Source organism: Bombina bombina, chromosome 6 (assembly GCF_027579735.1).
Source record: "Bombina bombina isolate aBomBom1 chromosome 6, aBomBom1.pri, whole genome shotgun sequence".
Taxonomy (NCBI): Eukaryota; Metazoa; Chordata; class Amphibia; order Anura; family Bombinatoridae; genus Bombina; species Bombina bombina.
In genome coordinates this window covers 604,121,812-604,141,331 of record NC_069504.1, presented here as the reverse complement: position 1 = coordinate 604,141,331, position 19,520 = coordinate 604,121,812, and the positions used below count along the sequence as shown (strand labels likewise).

Below are 19,520 nucleotides of genomic sequence, written 5' to 3'. Positions count from 1 at the left end.
GACTCGGGTGGCTCCCTTTTTCTTTTTTCTGGCAGCTCTACACCCTAATGTTTCTCTTTCTTTTCCTTGTTCCCTCGACCGAATGACTGGGGGAATAGGGGAAGTGGGAGGGCTATTTATAGCCTTCGGCTGGGGTGTCTTTGTTTCCTCCTGGTGGCCAGGTGTTGATATTCCTAACAGTAATGATTGAAGTCTTGGACTCTCCCTGCTAGGAAAGAAAGGAATTTATCTGTTAAGCATAAATTTAGTTTTTCCGCATTTCTCTGATGTGTAGAAAATTATCATGGGTTATGTCACTATTAATGCCCTTGATAATGTCATAGATGATGTCATTGGTTATGTCATCAACAATGTCATGTGTGATGTAATCAGTAATGTCATTGTTATCATGGAAAGCACCCAGGACGGGGCCGTTTAAGTTGTTAATTTCCTTGCTTTTTTAAAGCGACAATAAACCCAAATGTTTTCTTTCATGATTCAGATAGAGCATGCAATTTTAAGCAACTTTCTAATTTACTCCTATTATATATTTCTTCTGTTAAGTGTGATCAGTCCACGGGTCATCATTACTTCTGGGATATTAACTGCTCCCCTACAGGAAGTGCAAGAGGATTCACCCAGCAGAGCTGCATATAGCTCCTCCCCTCTACGTCACTCCCAGTCATTCTCTTGCACCCAGCAACTAGATAGGTCGTGTGAGAGGACTATGGTGATTATACTTAGTTTTTATATCTTCAATCAAAAGTTTGTTATTTTAAAATAGCACCGGAGTGTGTTATTACCTCTCTGGCAGAGTTTGAGGAAGAATCTACCAGAGTTTTGCTATGATTTTAGCCGGAGTAGTTAAGATCATATTGCTGTTCTCGGCCATCTGAGGAGTGAGGTAAACTTCAGATCAGGGGGACAGCGGGCAGATGAATCTGCATAGAGGTATGTAGCAGTTTTTATTTTTCTGACAATGGAATTGATGAGAAAATCCTGCCATACCGATATAATGTCATGTATGTATACTTTACACTTCAGTATTCTGGGGAATGGTATTTCACTAGAATTACACTGTAAGAAATACATAAAGCTGTTTAATAACTAGAGATTATGTTTAACGTTTTTGCTGGAATGTAAAATCGTTTTCATTTGCTGAGTACTGAGTGAATAAATGTTTGGGGCACCATTTTTCCACTTGGCAGTTTGCTTAAATCTGTTTTTTCTGTCAGTTTCTGTTCTCCCCTCACTGCTGTGTGTGTGGGGGAGGGGCGCTTTTACTATGCATCAAATATTTCAGTCAGCAACTCATTGTATTCCCTGCATGATCTGGTTCATCTCTACAGAGCTCAGGGGTCTTCAAAACTTATTTTGAGGGAGGTAATTTCTCTCAGCAGAGCTGTGAGAATTATAGTTTGACTGAAATAAAAACTTTTATTCTGTAAATTTGTTTCCTGCTTTCAGAAATTGTTATCTTTGCTAATGGGATTAAACCTTTGCTAAAGTTGTGTTGTTTACAAGGATTGAGGCTATAACTGTTTCAATTTATTAATTTTAACTGTCATAGATCTTCTGTGCTTCTTAAAGGCACAGTACGTTTTAATATTATTCTATTTGAATTGTATTTCCAAGTTGCAAGTTTATTTGCTAGTGTGTTAAACATGTCTGATTCAGAAGATGATACCTGTGTCATTTGTTGCAATGCCAAAGTGGAGCCCAATAGAATTTATGTACTAACTGTATTGATGCTACTTTAAATAAAAATCAATCTGTACAAATTGAACAAATTTCACCAAACAACGAGGGGAGAGTTATGCCGACTAACTCGCCTCACGTGTCAGTACCTACATCTCCCCGCTCAGAGGGAGGTGCGTGATATTGTAGCGCCGAGTACAGCTGGGCGGCCATACAAATCACATTACAGGATATGGCTACTGTTATGACTGAAGTTTTGGCTAAATTACCAGAACTAAAAGGTAAGCGTGATCACTCTGGGGTGAGAACAGAGTGCGCTGATAATATTAGGGCCATGTCAGACACTGCGTCACAGGGTGGCAGAACATGAGGACGGAGAACTTCATTCTGTGGGGTGACGGTTCTGATCCAAACAGACTGGATTTCAGATATTTCAAATTTTAAATTTAAAACTGGAAAACCTCCGTGTATTACTAGGGGAGGTGTTAGCGGCTCTGAATGATTGTAACACAGTTGCAATACCAGAGAAAATGTGTAGGTTGGATAAATATTTTGCGGTAACCGACGAGTACTGAGGTTTTTCCTATACCTAAGAGACTTACTGAAATTGTTACTAAGGAGTGGGATAGACCCGGTGTGCCGTTCTCACCCCCTCCGATATTTAGAAAAATGTTTCCAATAGACTCCACCACAAGGGACTTATGGCAAACGGTCCCTAAGGTGGAGGGAGCAGTTTCTACTTTAGCTAAGCGTACCACTATCCCGGTGGAGGATAGCTGTGCTTTTTCAGATCCAATGGATAAAAAGTTAGAGGGTTACCTTAAGAAAATGTTTGTTCAACAAGGTTTATATTGCAACCCCTTGCATGCATTGCGCCGATCACGGCTGCAGCGGAATTCTGGATTGAGTCTCTGGAAGAGAACATTGGTTCAGCTACTCTGGACGACATTACGGACAGGCTTAGAGTCCTTAAACTAGCTAATTCATTCATTTCGGAGGCCGTAGTACATCTTACTAAACTTACGGCGAAGAATTCAGGATTCGCCATTCAGGCACGCAGGGCGCTGTGGCTAAAATCCTGGTCAGCTGATGTTACTTCTAAGTCTAAATTGCTTTAATATACCTTTCAAAGGGCAGACCTTATTCGGGCCCGGGTTGAAAGAGATTATCGCTGACATTACAGGAGGTAAAGGCCATGCCCTGCCTCAGGACAAAGCCAAAGCCAAGACTAGACAGTCTAGTTTTCGTTCCTTTCGTAATTTCAAAGCAGGAGCAGCATCAACTTCCTCTGCACCAAAACAGGAAGGAGCTGTTGCTCGCTACAGACAAGGCTGGAAACCTAACCAGTCCTGGAACAAGGGCAAGCAGACTAGGAAACCTGCTGCTGCCCCCAAAACAGCATGAATTGAGGGCCCCCGATCCGGGATCGGATCTAGTGGGGGGCAGACTTTCTCTCTCTCGCCCAGGCTTGGGCAAGAGATGTTCAGGATCCCTGGGCGCTAGAGATAATATCTCAGGGATACCTTCTGGACTTCAAATACTCTCCTCCAAGAGAGAGATTTCATCTGTCAAGATTGTCAACAATCCAGACAAAGAAAGAGGCTTTTCTACGCTGCGTACAAGAGCTCTTGTTAATGGGAGTAATCCATCCAGTTCTCACGATCGGAACAGGACAGGGGGTTTTACTCAAAATCTGTTTGTGGTTCCCAAAAAAGAGGGAACTTTCAGACCAATCCTGGACTTAAAGATCCTAAACAAATTCCTAAGAGTTCCATCGTTCAAGATGGAGACTATTCGGACAATTTTACCTATGATCCAAGAGGGTCAGTACATGACCACTGTAGATTTAAAAGATGCTTACCTGCACATACCGATTCACAAAGATCATTACCGGTACCTAAGGTTTGCCTTCCTAGACAGGCATTACCAGTTTGTGGCTCTTCCATTCGGATTGGCTACAGCGCCAAGAATCTTCACAAAGGTTCTGGGTGCTCTTTCTGGCGGTACTAAGACCGCGGGGAATCTCGGTAGCTCCATACCTAGACGACATTCTGATACAAGCTTCAAGCTTTCAAACTGCCAAATCTCATACAGAGTTAGTGCTGGCATTTCTAAGGTCACATGGATGGAAGGTGAACGAAAAGGAAAGTTCACTCGTTCCACTCACAAGAGTTCCCTTCCTGGGGACTCTTATAGATTCTGTAGAAATGAAGATTTACCTGACAGAGGACAGGCTATCAAGACTTCAAAGTGCTTGCCGCACTCTTCATTCCATTCAAACACCCGTCAGTGGGCTCATGTATGGAGGTAATCGGCTTAATGGTAGCGGCAATGGACATAGTACCCTTTGCACGCTTACACCTCAGACCACTGCAACTGTGCATGCTAGGTCAGTGGAATGGGGATTTACTCAGACTTATCCCCTTCTCTGAATCTGGATCAAGAGACCAGAAATTCTCTTCTATGGTGGCTTTCTCGGCCACACCTGTCCAGGGGGATGCCATTCAGCAGACCAGACTGGACAATTGTAACAACAGACGCCAGCCTTCTAGGTTGGGGTGCCGTCTGGAATTCCCTGAAGGCTCAGGGACTATGGAGTCAGGAGGAGAGTCTCCTGCCAATAAACATTCTGGAATTGAGAGCAGTTCTCAATGCCCTCCTGGCTTGGCCCCAGTTGACAACTCGGGGGTTCATCAGGTTTCAGTCGGACAACATCACGACTGTAGCTTACATCAACCATCAGGGAGGGACAAGAAGCTCCCTAGCTATGATGGAAGTATCAAAGATAATTCGCTGGGCAGAGTCTCACTCTTGCCACCTGTCAGCAATCCACATCCCGGGAGTGGAGAACTGGGAGGCGGATTTCTTAAGTCGTCAGACTTTTCATCCGGGGGGAGTGGGAACTTCATCCGGAGGTCTTTGCCCAAATACTTCGACGTTGGGGCAAACCAGAGATAGATCTCATGGCGTCTCGACAGAACGCCAAGCTTCCTCGTTACGGTCCAGATCCAGGGATCCAGGAGCAGTCCTGATAGATGCTCTGACAGCACCTTGGGACTTCAGGATGGCTTTACGTGTTTCCACCCTTCCCGTTGCTTCCTCGATTGATAGCCAGAATCAAACAAGAGAGAGCCTCAGTGATTCTAATAGCACCTGCGTGGCCACGCAGGACTTGGGTATGCAGACCTGGTGGACATGTCATCCTGTCCGCCTTGGTCTCTACCTCTGAAACAGGACCTTCTGATACAGGGTCCCTTCAAACATCAAAATCTAACTTCTCTGAAGCTGACTGCTTGGAAATTGAACGCTTAATTTTATCAAGACGTGGGTTTTCTGAGTCAGTTATTAGTACCTTAATACAGACTAGGAAACCTGTTACCAGAAAGATTTACCATAAGATATGGCGTAAATACCTACATTGGTGTGAATCCAAAGGTTACTCTTGGAGTAAGATTAGGATTCCTAGGATATTGTCTTTTCTACAAGAAGGTTTAGAAAAGGGTTTATCTGCTAGTTCATTAAAGGGACAGATCTCAGCTCTGTCCATTCTGTTACACAAACGTCTGTCAGAAGTTCCTGACGTCCAGGCTTTTTGTCAGGCTTTGGCCAGGATTAAGCCTGTGTTTAAAACTGTTGCTCCACCATGGAGTTTAAACCTTGTTCTTAATGTTTTACAGGGCGTTCCGTTTGAACCCCTTCATTCCATTGATATAAAGTTGTTATCTTGGAAAGTTCTATTTTTAATGGCTATTTCCTCGGCTCGAAGAGTCTCTGAATTGTCAGCCTTACATTGTGATTCTCCTTATTTGATTTTTCATTCGGATAAGGTAGTCCTGCGTACTAAACCTGGGTTCTTACCTAAGGTAGTTACTAACAGGAATATCAATCAAGAGATTGTTGTTCCTTCTTTATGCCCAAATCCTTCTTCAAAGAAGGAACGTCTACTGCACAACCTGGATGTAGTCCGGGCTCTAAAATTTTACTTGCAGGCAACTAAGGAATTCCGACAAACGTCTTCTCTGTTTGTCATTTACTCTGGGCAGAGGAGAGGTCAAAAAAGCTTCCGCTACCTCTCTTTCTTTTTGGCTTCGTAGCATAATTCGTTTAGCTTATGAGACTGCTGGACAGCAGCCCCCTGAAAGAATTACAGCTCATTCTACTAGAGCTGTGGCTTCCACTTGGGCCTTCAAGAATGAGGCCTCTGTTGAACAGATTTGCAAGGCTGCAACTTGGTCTTCGCTTCATACTTTTTCCAAATTTTACAAATTTGACACCTTTGCTTCATCGGAGGCTATTTTTGGGAGAAAGGTTCTTCAGGCAGTGGTTCCTTCTGTATAAAGAGTCTGCCTATCCCTCCCGTCATCCGTGTACTTTTGCTTTGGTATTGGTATCCCAGAAGTAATGATGACCCGTGGACTGATCACACTTAACAGAAGAAAACATAATTTATGCTTACCTGATAAATTCCTTTCTTCTGTAGTGTGATCAGTCCACGGCCCGCCCTGTTTTTAAGGCAGGTAAATATTTTTTAATTTATACTCCAGTCACCACTTCACCCTTGGCTTTTCCTTTCTCGTTGGTCCTTGGTCGAATGACTGGGAGTGACGTAGAGGGGAGGAGCTATATGCAGCTCTGCTGGGTGAATCCTCTTGCACTTCCTGTAGGGGAGCAGTTAATATCCCAGTTGTAATGATGACCCGTGGACTGATCACACTACAGAAGAAAGGAATTTATCAGGTAAGCATAAATTATGTTTTTTCTTCATTCTCTTGCTATTCTGATTTAAAAAAGTAGTAATGTAAGCATAGGAGCCAGCCCTTTTTTGGTTCAGTTCCTGATTGGTGACAAAAATGTAGCCACCAATCAGCAATTTGGCCCTTTCATGGCTTACGTGATCTCCCAGGCTCTTCCTATTGCTTGTTTTGTGGTTTGTACATCCTCACGGAAGAGCTGATCTCTGAATGCCTAACCCCTCTCTGGCTGGCCGTGCTCCTGGAACTGCCAGTCGGCCGCATCACCCACTAACATATATCTCAGGTCGCTTCAGCGGCCCTTTGCCCCAGAGCTCTGCTCTTTTGGGGATTGGTACTCCCTAGGGAGGGCAAGAGATGGGGTGATTGCCGGAAAGGGAGCTCCCTTGGGAACTTTTGTTTTCGGACCCCCCCTATAACTCCTACTTCCCCTGGCTTTCCTGGTGTAAATTTGATCCACCGCCACTCCGGCCCCCAGCAACCGATCATGTCGATTTTAGGACTGTGGCATATGGGGACTGAGGGCTTTCCAACGACACCCTGGAAGTGCCGCTGCTCCCCTGCAATCACCCCAGAATAATCTCTGTACCACTGGGACTCTATTGGATGTTGGACACTATGGGGGGGGGGGTGCCAGCCTGTCCGGAGGGGCGAGAATGGCAGGAGATCTGGGGGACAGATTTATTTATTTATAAAATATTTTACCAGGAAGGATACATTGAGATTTCTCTCGTTTTCAAGTATGTCCAGACAGTGGAGGCTCCTCGATTTGTGCACTGTCGCACGTGAACCCCCAGGGGCAAAGAGGGAAAAAAAATTGAGCAAAAAATAAAAAAATGAGAAAAAAAGAGCAAAAAAAGAGCAAAAAAATATATATATATAATTTAATTTTTTTATTATTATTATAATTGTGTAATAATCATTTCATCATTACTAGTCCATCTCTGCTCAAGTGTGTATGTAGGTAAAGTTACCAGGCAGGCTCTCAGACAGGCTGTGTATCATGTATTTTTTATGTACATATTATTTAACTGTAAACAGGAGGGGAGCTAGGACCGGGCGGACGCCGGACAACAGAGCAGAGCCCAGACTCCAGAGCAGAGTGCTGCACTGACGTCACCACCAGGCAGACCCACACCGCGTCAGTCTCCTCCTGATTTCTCCCGACCCGACCAGCCCAGGCACTGCGGCTGCTGTCTCTTGTGCGCCGTCACGCCCACGGTCACCTGACCTCCTATCCTAAACCTGTCCGCACGTGCGATACAGAGAGCCCCTATCCTGCACAGTGATCTCTATGCATCACTGTGCAGGGGTAGCTCCTCCCAGCCTGGCATCTGTAATAGAGCCTTAACCGCACAGGCTGAAGTGTGCGATTCACTTCAGCCTGTGCTCTGCCTCCTCCCACAGTCTGCCTGAGCTCGGCACTGATACGCTGTTGTGTACACGTGATGGCCCCCACAAGGCTCCTCCCTCTCAACGGCACGAAAATCGCATTGAGGAGATAGCCGTTGAGCGGATAGGAGCCTTGTTTAAGAGCTCTGTGTGCAACTTGCCTCTCTTCTGTTTTAATTTTAAAACGAATAACAACTACTACTAAGAGAATTCTACTGCTAGGTCATACAGTGGTTACTGCTGCCTGACTGAGTCTGTGACTAGTGACTCACAGAGAGTTAGTTCGATCATTAGATAGGGAAGGGTAGGGAGGTCCGAGGAATCTTGCCTTAAAGGCCTGCAGCTTATTAGTTTGTTTGTTAAACTTTTACACTTGTTGACAAGTTGAGACAGAGAGAGAACAGACAGATTAGACAGTGTCAGTGGACTGTGTGTGAGGAAAAAAAAAAAGTTCATTTTTAATTTTAATAAAAAAAAACAGATACAGACAGTCAGATTAGAGTACTTAGGTAGGGAGTTCTTTAGTGGAGTAATTTGGGAATAATAAAATAATATTTTTAGCAGATTTTATCAGATTGCAATAAGAAGTTTTGCAAAAAAAGTTGTTTAAAAAAAAAAAAAAAAGCAGTTAACTGCTGTGCTGCTGATACTAGTTGTGACCGTTGACGGCTGTCACGGTTTCTTATTCTTACCATTAATACATTTAAGTATTTTAGCAGATTAATTAATTAATTAGCAGATTGCAATTTAGAAGTTTTGCAAAAAAAGGTAAGTTTAAAAAAAAAAAAAAAAAAAAAGCATTTAACTGCTGTGCTGCTGCTGATACTAGTTGTTGACCGTTGACGGCTGTCACGGTTGCTTACCATTAATACATTTAAGTATTTTAGCAGATTAATTAATGAGCACATTGCAATTATAAGTTTTGCAAAAAAAGGTAAAAGATTTTTTTTTAAAAAAAAAGCAGTTAACTGCTGTGCTGCTGAGCTACCTACCTAGAAGTTATATGTTAGATAACAACCGCAAAACTATAAAACCATTAACTTGTATATTTTCTAACAGCTGCAGAGCTACCTACCTACAAGTTATATATTAGATAACAACCGCCAAACTATTAAACTATTACTTCAAGTTGAGTTGTATATTTTCTAACAGCTGCAGAGCTACCTACAAGTTATATATTACGTAACAACCGCCAAAATATTAAACTATTACTTCAAGTTGAATTGTATATTTTCTAACAGCTGCAGAGCTACCTACCTACAAGTTATATATTAGATAACAACCGCCAAACTATTAAACTATTACTTCAAGTTGAGTTGTATATTTTCTAAAAGCTGCAGCCTGCAGAGCTACCTACCTGCTACCTACAAGTTGTATATTACATAACAACTGCCAAACTATTAAACTATTACTTCAAGTTGAGTTGTATATTTTCTAACAGCTGCAGAGCTACCTACCTACAAGTTATATATTAGATAACAACCGCCAAACTATTAAACTATTACTTCAAGTTGAGTTGTATATTTTCTAACAGCTGCAGAGCTACCTACCTGATACCTACAAGTTATATATTAGATAACAACCGCCAAACTATTAAACTATTACTTCAAGTTGAGTTGTATATTTTCTAACAGCTGCAGAGCTACCTATCTACAAGTTATATATTAGATAACAACCGCCAAACTATTAAACTATTACTTCAAGTTGAGTTATATATTTTCAAACAGCTGCAGAGCTACCTACCTGCTACCTACAAGTTATATATTAGATAACAACCGCCAAACTATTAAACTATTACTTTGTTGAGTTGTATATTTTCTAACAGCTGCAGAGCTACCTACCTGCAAGTTATATATTAGATAAGAGCAAAGGACTGTTCTTTGTGTGTAAACTAACAGTTAAGATGGCACTTAGTAAAATTAGTGTGTCTGAGCTAAAGCAATTACATTTTTCAACGTTGCCCATTGAAAGAAAAATTGAAATTAAAATGCTCAGGCCAACACCTATGCTTAACCTTACCCAGGTGACAAAATGTAAAACTAGAGATTACAAAAGAGAATTCAAACCCGAGGTATATGATAAATATCCATGGATTTGTGGTTGTGAATTATCTAACAGGCTCTTTTGTTTTTATTGTCTCCTGTTTGCAAAACAAAGTGGGGATTCAAGCTGGGTGAGTTATGGTGTCGCCGATTTATCACATTTAAGTCAAAAAACAAATAAACATAATTGCTCCCAATCACATTTAAACTTCACATTAGAGTTTAATTTGCAAGGAAGGGTTGATATTCGGCAACAACTTGACCGTGCATATCGTTTGAATATTAAAAAACATAATCAGCAAGTAACGAAAAATCGCTATGTTCTTTCCAAAATAATTAATTGTATTTTATTTTGCGGAGCATTTGAGCTTGCACTTTGAGGACATGATGAACGCGATGATTCATTAAATCCAGGCATTTTCCGAGGTCTTATAAACTTCTCAGCAGAACTTGATGCATCTCTAAAAGAACATCTCGCTAGTGCCACTGTTTTTAAAGGAACGTCAAAAGAAATTCAAAACGATTTATTAGACTGTATGCTTACTGTTTGCCAGAACCAAATAAAGAAGGAAATCTCAAATGCAAGTTTTGTAGCAGTGATAGCAGATGAAACTACTGATGTTTCATCTGCCTTCCAATTGGTTGTTGTTTTTAGATACATTATAGGTAACGGACAACCGGTTGAGAGATTCTGGGAATTCACTAATCCAGCTGGACATGATGCAGAATCTATAGCTACATGTATTCAAGCTACTTAAGAAAAAGTTCTAGACAACCCAGAGAAACTGATATCGCAGAGTTACGACGGTGCAAGCGTGATGAGTGGTCAGCATGCAGGTGTTCAGGCTATAATTAAACGTACCTACAAGAATGCACATTTTGTGCATTGCTACGCACATCAGCTCAATTTAATTGTGAGCCAAGCAAGCAGTCAAAATCAACAAGTTAGAGTATTTTTTTCATACCTAAGTGACATTACTAACTTTTTTAGTAACTCGCCACAAAGGATAGCTATTCTAGATGAAACTGTTAGAACAAGGATACCTCATGGTTCAGCCACCAGGTGGAATTTCAAGAGTTGAACCGTCAATACAGTTTTTGAAAACGGGGAACAGTTAATTGAATGCATGGAAAAAATAGAGTCAACATCGAAAAAAGAAATAGCTATAAATCAAGCAGGGGCTATTCGGCGTATGTTACAAGACTTGGTATTCGTCTTTTGGCTTACAGTTTCTCACAATATTATGCCACATGTAGATGTGTTATACAACCAACTTCAGAAAACACAAACAGATGCAGCACTTATTCGAAAACATATTAACACTTTCCAGCAGACAATGGGAAACGAAAGGAATAGAATGGGCACATTGACCATGACGATATCAGAAACAGAGGAAACATCTAGGAAAAGGAAGAGAGGAAATATTCACATTGCTCAGACTGTGGCAGCTAAAGCGATATGCGATGTTATCACGAATCAAGTAAAAGATAGATTTTCTTTTATAACTCACTACTCGGCTGTTTCTCTCCTCCAATCGGAAAAATTTGCGGATTACGAGAAAATTTTTCCAAATCAGCTTCTTGACCAAATATCAGCTGTTTATCACACATTACAGAAAGATCGCCTGAAAACGGAACTAGGAGTAATTTACAGAAGACCAGATTTCAGAAATATGAATGGTGCCATTAGTCTTCTACAGTTTGTAATAGAAAATAACTTGGACAGTACTTTCTCGGAGACCTACAAACTGTTGCAAATTATTTCAACTATTCCCGTGACAACTGCTGAGGCTGAGAGATGTTTCTCAACTTTAAAACGAGTTAAGACATTTCTAAGGAGCACCATGACTGAGGGAAGACTGACCGCTCTAGCCATGCTGACAATTGAAAAACAATTGATAAATGACATTCCTAAATTCAACAAAAATGTTATTGATTTATTTGCCTCAAAAAAAGACAGGCGGATTGACTTGATTTACAAAACTTGTACTTGAGTTATAAACATTGTTTTAATGTTTACCTTTGAAGTAAATTATTAAGCACTAGTGTAATAGAAATAATCTTCTTTTGTACTAGAAAGTATAATGTGGGTGTATTTATCTTCATGTTGCCACGGCCTTTGGCTGCGTTGCCTAATATCGAACACTGGGGGCTGGGGCGACAGTAATTGAAATGTGGTTGTATTTCTCTATAAAGTGGAAGGTTCTTTAAATCCAGGAATATATATGTTTTCATAAATGTACAGTCAATATTCTTATTATTTTGCAGCTTTAATTAATCATTTGGTTAATATATATATATATATATATATATATATATATATGTTGTTATATAATTTAACTGAGCATGTATATTTTAGACTAGACATGGGCAGTTAGTGTAGGCTCCTCCATTTGTGCACTGTCGCACGGGAACATGGCTATACTGAAGTGTATGCATTCATAGATTTAAGATGTCTGTGTCCACTGTGAGGAACACAGTGAGCAATGCATGGTGAGGATATGGAAGATCACAGGCACAGTTCTTGTTAAGGCCAGAAGTGGCAGGGCAAGTAAAATATCGGAGAGGGCCAGAGGCAAAGGCAAAGGATGGTGAGAACGGTCAAAAACAGCCCACAGAACACCTCCAAAGACCTGTACTACTGGGAATATTGTTGAGGGTCTCATTATATAATAGCGCTAAATAATAACCTCTAGCAACCAATTTACATTTTCTATTGACCTCCCCAGAGGAAATTGGATATCCAATTATATAGAGCATCCCCTCATAGGGTATCACCAGCACCCCACCTCCTATGCTTATAGATACGCTGCCAAAGCTTTCCTATTTAGTCGGATAGGGCCTTCCAATTAGCCCCTGAACTACATATATAAATTACTATACCCTGAGCAATCTCTATTCCCCCCTATTAACTACATAAACAACAGATTGTCCCTTGCAGTCCATCCCTTTAGCTTTATAATATACTTTATATCCACCCCTTGCACTTTATTATTTTGATATATTATAAGGCTCCGCTCCCCCATTCCCCTCCCCCACTCTACTCAGAGCGGCTCTTGCCCGCTGAACTCCCTTTCCCCCTCCCCGCCAACTTGGTCCAAAAGCGACCAAACAACAGCTAATTTCCACTTGCCCCAATTTTCCTTTTTATTCTATTAAATAACCGCACGAGTCGCAACGTGGAGACCAGTTTTATTATTCATATAATATTAAAATGAGATTTCATTATCATTTGTAGTTTTACCAGTTATTCGTATCTTACAATACTACTTTTGTTGACTAGATATTTGTTACAAATTTCTTTACTCACAATTTGTACAATAAGATTGCCAGAAACAGTTCCATATTACATGGCTATTGTTTTGTTATTCTTCTGGAGAAGCATAGAATCCATGCCCAGAACTGTTATATTTTTATTTCTCTACTATGTTTTCGAGTATACTATATATGTTCCAATGTTATACTCTCAATGTCAATGGATGAACATTTTCTGTACTATTTCTTCTAACCTCAATAAAAATATTAAAAAAATAAATTAAAAAAAAGGTAGCGGAGAAGTTAAAAAGCTGCTTCTTAACTTAAGTTTCTGGCTAGCCGGAAACTTCAGGGGTAGAAAGTGGCATCCGCTGCTCCTTCTTAAATCTACCCCTTACTCTTCTCTGGCATTTTATTTGTTCTGTATTTAAGGTAGATGTCTTTTTACTTTGAAACAAATTGCTCTTTATAATAACAATCTGAAAGTTCCAGCAGTCTAACAGTTATACCCTTAAAAATGTCTGAATGCCTTTCTTCTGATGCATATCAGCGATATCACTCTACTCTCCATGCGGAAGGTAACCACTTTACCAGTTTATTACTAGTTATTAGTAGTGAAAGTGGTGCATGATGGTCTAGTGGCTGCCCTGGATCCAGTCTGGGGAGGGGGTTTATTTTTTTTAAAGAGAAAATGACACTTAGCAGTGGGATTTAGCTCTGATTGTTCTGCAGATTGCAGGATAACTGAAAACCTTTAGACACTAATGCTGATTTTTGGTCATCCTTAAGGTATAATTCTAGTGATTGGCAAATGTCATTGTGTTCTATGTAACAAATAAAATTGGAGGTATCTCATAAATTCAACACTACAGAGAAAAAACCCTCACGTTGTTTAGTAATGAACGTGGGGTCTGACTCCTTCCATCCTGTAAATGGCTTTATTACTGTTTTTGCAGTTGTACAATTCTATTAGTTTGTAGTGGTGTCATAAATGAGGGTTGTCCCAGCTGTTTGTATATTACCTCTGATGCTGGTGGTCTGATGGTATTAAAAACATCAGTGATTTTATTATATAATTTAGTTTAGAAAAACAGCAAAATCCGATCAGATTCATCAGTTCTATTTGTCCATAAATGTACATTCAGTCACCTGTGTTTAAAAAACATCACATCTTCTAATTAAAAAGCAGAGAAGCAAGAACGGTGAGATGTTTACTATCTCTAAATGATAAATATTTTACAAAGGAAGCGCCTTTAAATATTTTTCCAAATAATTTTATATAATGTGTTTTAATCGCATAAACTTTTTACAATCACTTTAATTCCTTCTTTTTAAAAGCCCCAAATGAGTAGTTGCCTTCATGCTTTCCTAATGCACTCCAATTTAGTTGGAATCATGTTTGCGGTCAAACATGAGTAGATACACTTGTAACTCACGGTAGCAAATAATCATAGGGTGCATGAAAGTATGATAGGTAGCCATGCTTTGGTGTTTTTAAATGTAGAAACAAAATACATCAAGAAAAATGTGAATATGCACTTTTTATATCTTTCTGTCCCTTAAAGTGAATGTCAAGTTTGATGAATGTGTGCCTGTTTTTTTAAAAAATCCTGTTAAAAACAGGGGCACTTTCATTCATCAAACTTTACATGTTACTTGTTTTGTTAAAATACTTACATTTTATTATTGAAAGCCGATCCAGCGTTTCCCCTGCACGTTGCAAGTCTCTTCATATGTCAAAAATTACGAATCCGGCTTCCTCCAATCACGGCTTGGCCTCAGGCAATGTTTGCTCTGGGGGGAAGCCGTAATTGGAGGAAGCCGGATTTGTCATTGCTGACGTATGAAGAGGCTTGCGGGGGAAGCGCTAGAGCGGCTTTCAAGAATTAAAGCTAAGTATTGTAACAAAACAAGTGAAATGTAAAGTTTGATGAATGAAAGTGCCCTGTTTTTAAAAGGATTTTTAAACCAGGCACACATTCGTCAAACTTTACATTCACTTTAAATTCAATCTTGTTCTCTTTTCTGATATTAAAATGTACATTTTAATGTAGCCATATTTTCTATAGTTAAAGGGATAGGAAAGTCAAAATTAAACTTGCATGATTCAGAGACAGCATGTAATTCTAAGACACTTTTAAATTCACTTTTTTTTTTCAAATGTGCTTCGTTCTCTTAGTATCCCTTGTTAAAATTGAATGCACACATATCATACACTAGTGGGAGCTGCTGTGATTGGCTAACTAGATGTGTTCATCTAGCTGCCAGTAGTGTACTGCTGTCCCTTCAGTAATGGATAACAAGTGAATTAAGCAAATTTGATAATAGAAGTAAATTGGAATGTTGTTTAAAATTGTATGTTCTATCTGAATCATAAAAGAAAATTTTGGAGTTTACTATCCCTTTAAATACAAGTTAATCACAGAGGTAAAAAGTATATATTTTTTTCTTCCCTTATTCAGATAGAGCATGCAATTGTAAGCAACTTTCTAATTTACTCCTATTATCAATTTTTCTTCCTTCTCTTGGTATCTTTATTTGAAAAGCAGAAATGTATGTTTAAGAGCCGGCCCATTTTTGGTTCAGCACCTGGGTTGCACTTGCTGATTGGTTAGTTACATTTAGCCACCAATAAGCAAATGCAACCTAGGTTCTGAACCAAAAATGGGCTGGCTCCTATACATACATTTCTGCTTTTCAAATAAAGATACCAAGAGAAGGAAGAGAAATTGATAATAGGAGTAAATCAGAAAGTTGCTTACAATTGCATGCTCTATCTGAATCATGGAAGAAAAAAAAAATTGGGTTTACTATACCTTTTATTATAACCATGTTGGTTATGCAAAACTGGGGAACGTGTAATAAAGGGATAATTTATCTTTTTAAACAATACAAATTCTGGTGTACACTGTCCCTTTAAAGCAGTGACTGAGAAGGAGGAATTTAATGATAAATTTAAGCAAAAAATAATCTTCATTTTCACTCTTTACTAGAGCCTTATGACTTATATGGTCAGGGAGACACAGAACAATTGGAATTTAAGAAGAAAAAAAACTTCCAAGTATACTCTGAGTGGGGAACTAACAACACCTTATGATGGGTTGCATATTTACTTTCGTATTGCATTTGTCAAGCTGTAGTATGATCCTGGAAGGTCATGATGTTTTTTGATCCTCATCATATCTTTCCAATGTGTCATTCTAAATGCACGCTATTTTATTGCTGTAAAGAAGCTGAAAACAGAGGACATAATATTGTGATTTTAATTTACCCATTATAAAAGATAAGCATTTGAAAGATTATATTTTATATTTGTTTTATTTTTTAAGTCTGGAAATTATTTTGTTCTGTTTTTTTTTTATAAAGACTGTTTAAAAAACTAAAAACACTAGGACCTTATAGTCCATTTTCTGTTTTTATTACCTCTTTTTTTTTTTAATAGTAAAATTAAAAATAATTTAAAATAGTGATGGTAAACATTCTTGCTATTAACGATGTGTCCCAATTAACCCACATACAAATCTTTGCTTTATAATGTATATTGAAAATATTGCACAATTTTACCTTTTTTATTTATCGCTCCATTTGTGAGCCCCTGTTCTGTAATATTTCCCTACCTTGTTACGTTCTACTTACGTAACACGTATGGCCAAGCCTACATCTAGATAGAAAACTTTCATATTCACCATATTTGTTTCAAAAAGAGGCTGTTTTGAGTGAAGATCTCGCTCAAACATAAATAATTAAAACATAAACAACAATTTTTTGTATGGTATTAGCTTGTGATGATAGCTTTCATTTTATAAATGTATTTTTCAGGCTATCTAACAAAAAACAATGGAAACATATATGTACCCTGACAAAAATACAGTTATAAAATGAATGCTATCATGACAAGCTATTAACATGCATAATATTTTGTGTTTATGTACTATTGTTTTATGTTTGAGCAAGATCTGCACTCCAAACAGCCAAATATCACCATCCGATCAATATTTTGACATCAGCCTCCGTTTCAAACTAAAAGGGCTGATATGAAAGTGCTCTATCTGGCCAAACGTGTTACGTAGGTAGGATAATGTAACACAGTAGGCAAATATAACAGAACACCCCCTCCGGCCCCCTGAGTTTGCATTTTTTTTTTTTATTTTCAGGCTTATCCAAACAGTAAGCGACATACTTCTATATGTGTGGTACACACATGTGCATTATAGTGCAATGATCTCTGCACTGCAATCTAAGTAAACGTTGAATCTCATGATTCAATGTTTACTTGACATACATCATTGACAGCCTTGTACATGCGATATTTGTAATCCCTGTCTGGAGCACGCAGAGGCTCTGACGTGTAGAGCAGGTGGGACCGCAACACACATTACTTCATTGCTTTGGGAAAAATTAGAGGTGCGGAGCAAACAGGTGCTATGCGAAAGTGCTTAAAACAAAAAAAAGTAAAAATAATAAAACCTTTTAGTGCGGTTAGAATATTTAAAGTATGCAGAGAGGAAATGTTCAATTGTAAATAAGCAGTGTTTACCATAACTTTAGTATTTGTTAGAGCAAACATTTTAGCTAAGCACTGTAGGCAACAATCTGATTTGTTAATATTACCGCTGAAGTAAGATGGAGAATTTGCTACATCAGCGCCTACTGTAGGTTGCCTCACATTCATTATCTTTTTTTTTTTTTTGTCTTTTTTTTTTTTTTTTTTTACCCTCAGTAAATTAAATTTTAATATAAATTAGTAAAATGTTCAACAACAAAAAACTCTGCTTTCCTTTGGGTTCCTTATTAACATCTCTTACTGCATGTAAATGTGTCTTGTTTTCCTACCTTTTTGCATCTGAAGAGGAAAGTAAAGATATTTAAAACTAACAGTAGTAGCCCCTTTGTCCGACTTCCTACTTCCAAGCTATCTCTTTGCTGATGCAGGTGAAATCAAAGACTTAAGTCTGTGCTATCTCAGCTGCTACTGGCCAACTATCAATATTTATTGCTTCAGCTGTCATTGCTCTTCAAATTGGAAGAGGAGAAAGAAAATGGGTCGGCAGCCCTAGTGAGTTGGGACTATACATTCCCCTCTCTCTCCAACTTGTGTGACATGTACAATAGTTGGACCTTTCAAGAGGTCGCAGTCCTTACAGATACATTTTCCTGGTGGAATCTACATAAAAACACTGCTTGGAGGATTATGTTGATGCAGTAATGTGTATGTATGCTTCTAATTTATTTTGTAATGTCGCAGAAATTAAATATTAACAGTTACAATTTAGTGAAAATGAAAATATGGTGCAAAGAGTGTTAAATTGGTACAGAAAAGCTGTTGTGCATTGCTGTAGACCTGACTACAATTTTTAGAGTACGTCAATATAGACAAAATTAATGGTTAAATAGGTGCTCATACCTAGTGCAATTTGTAGCTACCTTTTTAACATTTTCTACAAGCCATTGAATCAGTTCTGTATTGTGAAAATAGTTGCCTTTTCTGTTCACGTATTTATTTCTGGATAGGTTATGGAAAGTAGATAAGGGTTAAATGAAATGCTGTGCACTTACTATAGACAATCTGCTTTTTTCAGAATAGGTTTCTTTGATTACTTGGTTATACATTTCTATTTGATACATTTATGTTTTTTTGTACTTTTTTAAGGGGCTTGTTAAATTTTAATAAACGTAACTTGCAAATTCTGCCTTGAACAGGTGGCAGTGCAGATGGTACAATATATCTTCTAATGTATGATATTTGTGTGAATACAATATCACTGACACACTGACAAATTGTTTTCTTGCAGATCTCCTACAGTATCTTGTGTAGCTGAGGATTTGTTTCTTTTATAAAGAGCTAAAAAAAAAATCAGTTTCACTGGTAAAAGTGTATGTGTGTGTATGTATGTGTGTGTGTGTGTGTGTGTATATATATATGTATGTATATATGTATGTATGTATATATATATATATATTTTATATATATATATATATATATATATATATATATATATATATAATCATTTTAAAAAACTTAATTGTAGATTTTGCTTTTTAATCACTTCCTAGAGTGTGGAACAAAGCACAATTTTTATTCAAAAAGAGGTGTTAAAAGGGACATTGTACACTAGATATTTCTTTACATAAATGTTTTGTAGATTGATTTATTTATATAGCCCAAAATGGGGGTGTTTTTGTTAAAATTTATAATTTTGCTTATTTTTAAATAACATTATGCTGATTTTCAGACTAACCAAGCCCCAGAGTTTTAGATTTGTATTGATTTATAAAGACTTCAGATAGCTTCTGTTTGTGTAATGGGTCTTTTTATATGCAGTGGACAGGGGGGGGGGGGGGTCTGCTCTCAGCCCCTTTCAGTGGGTGTCCCAGCCTAAACTATTCAACAGTGCTACATTGG

The 19,520-nt window shown here is 38.6% G+C and overlaps 1 protein-coding gene across 9 annotated transcripts in view; it reads left to right on the top strand.

The window, feature by feature from the left end:
- MEF2A (myocyte enhancer factor 2A) overlaps nt 1-19,520 on the top strand; it is a 530,557-nt gene that overhangs the window by 63,972 nt on the left and 447,065 nt on the right. For 2 of the 9 annotated variants that reach the window (XM_053717611.1, XM_053717609.1), the window contains exon 1: nt 18,135-18,326. The exons of 5 other annotated variants lie outside the window; for them this stretch is intronic. The gene's annotated coding sequence lies outside the window, so the exon portion shown is untranslated. Of the gene's footprint in view, nt 1-18,134; nt 18,327-19,520 lie in introns of those variants that run through there. 2 more of the 9 variants (XM_053717605.1, XM_053717610.1) reach the window with 2 other exon arrangements.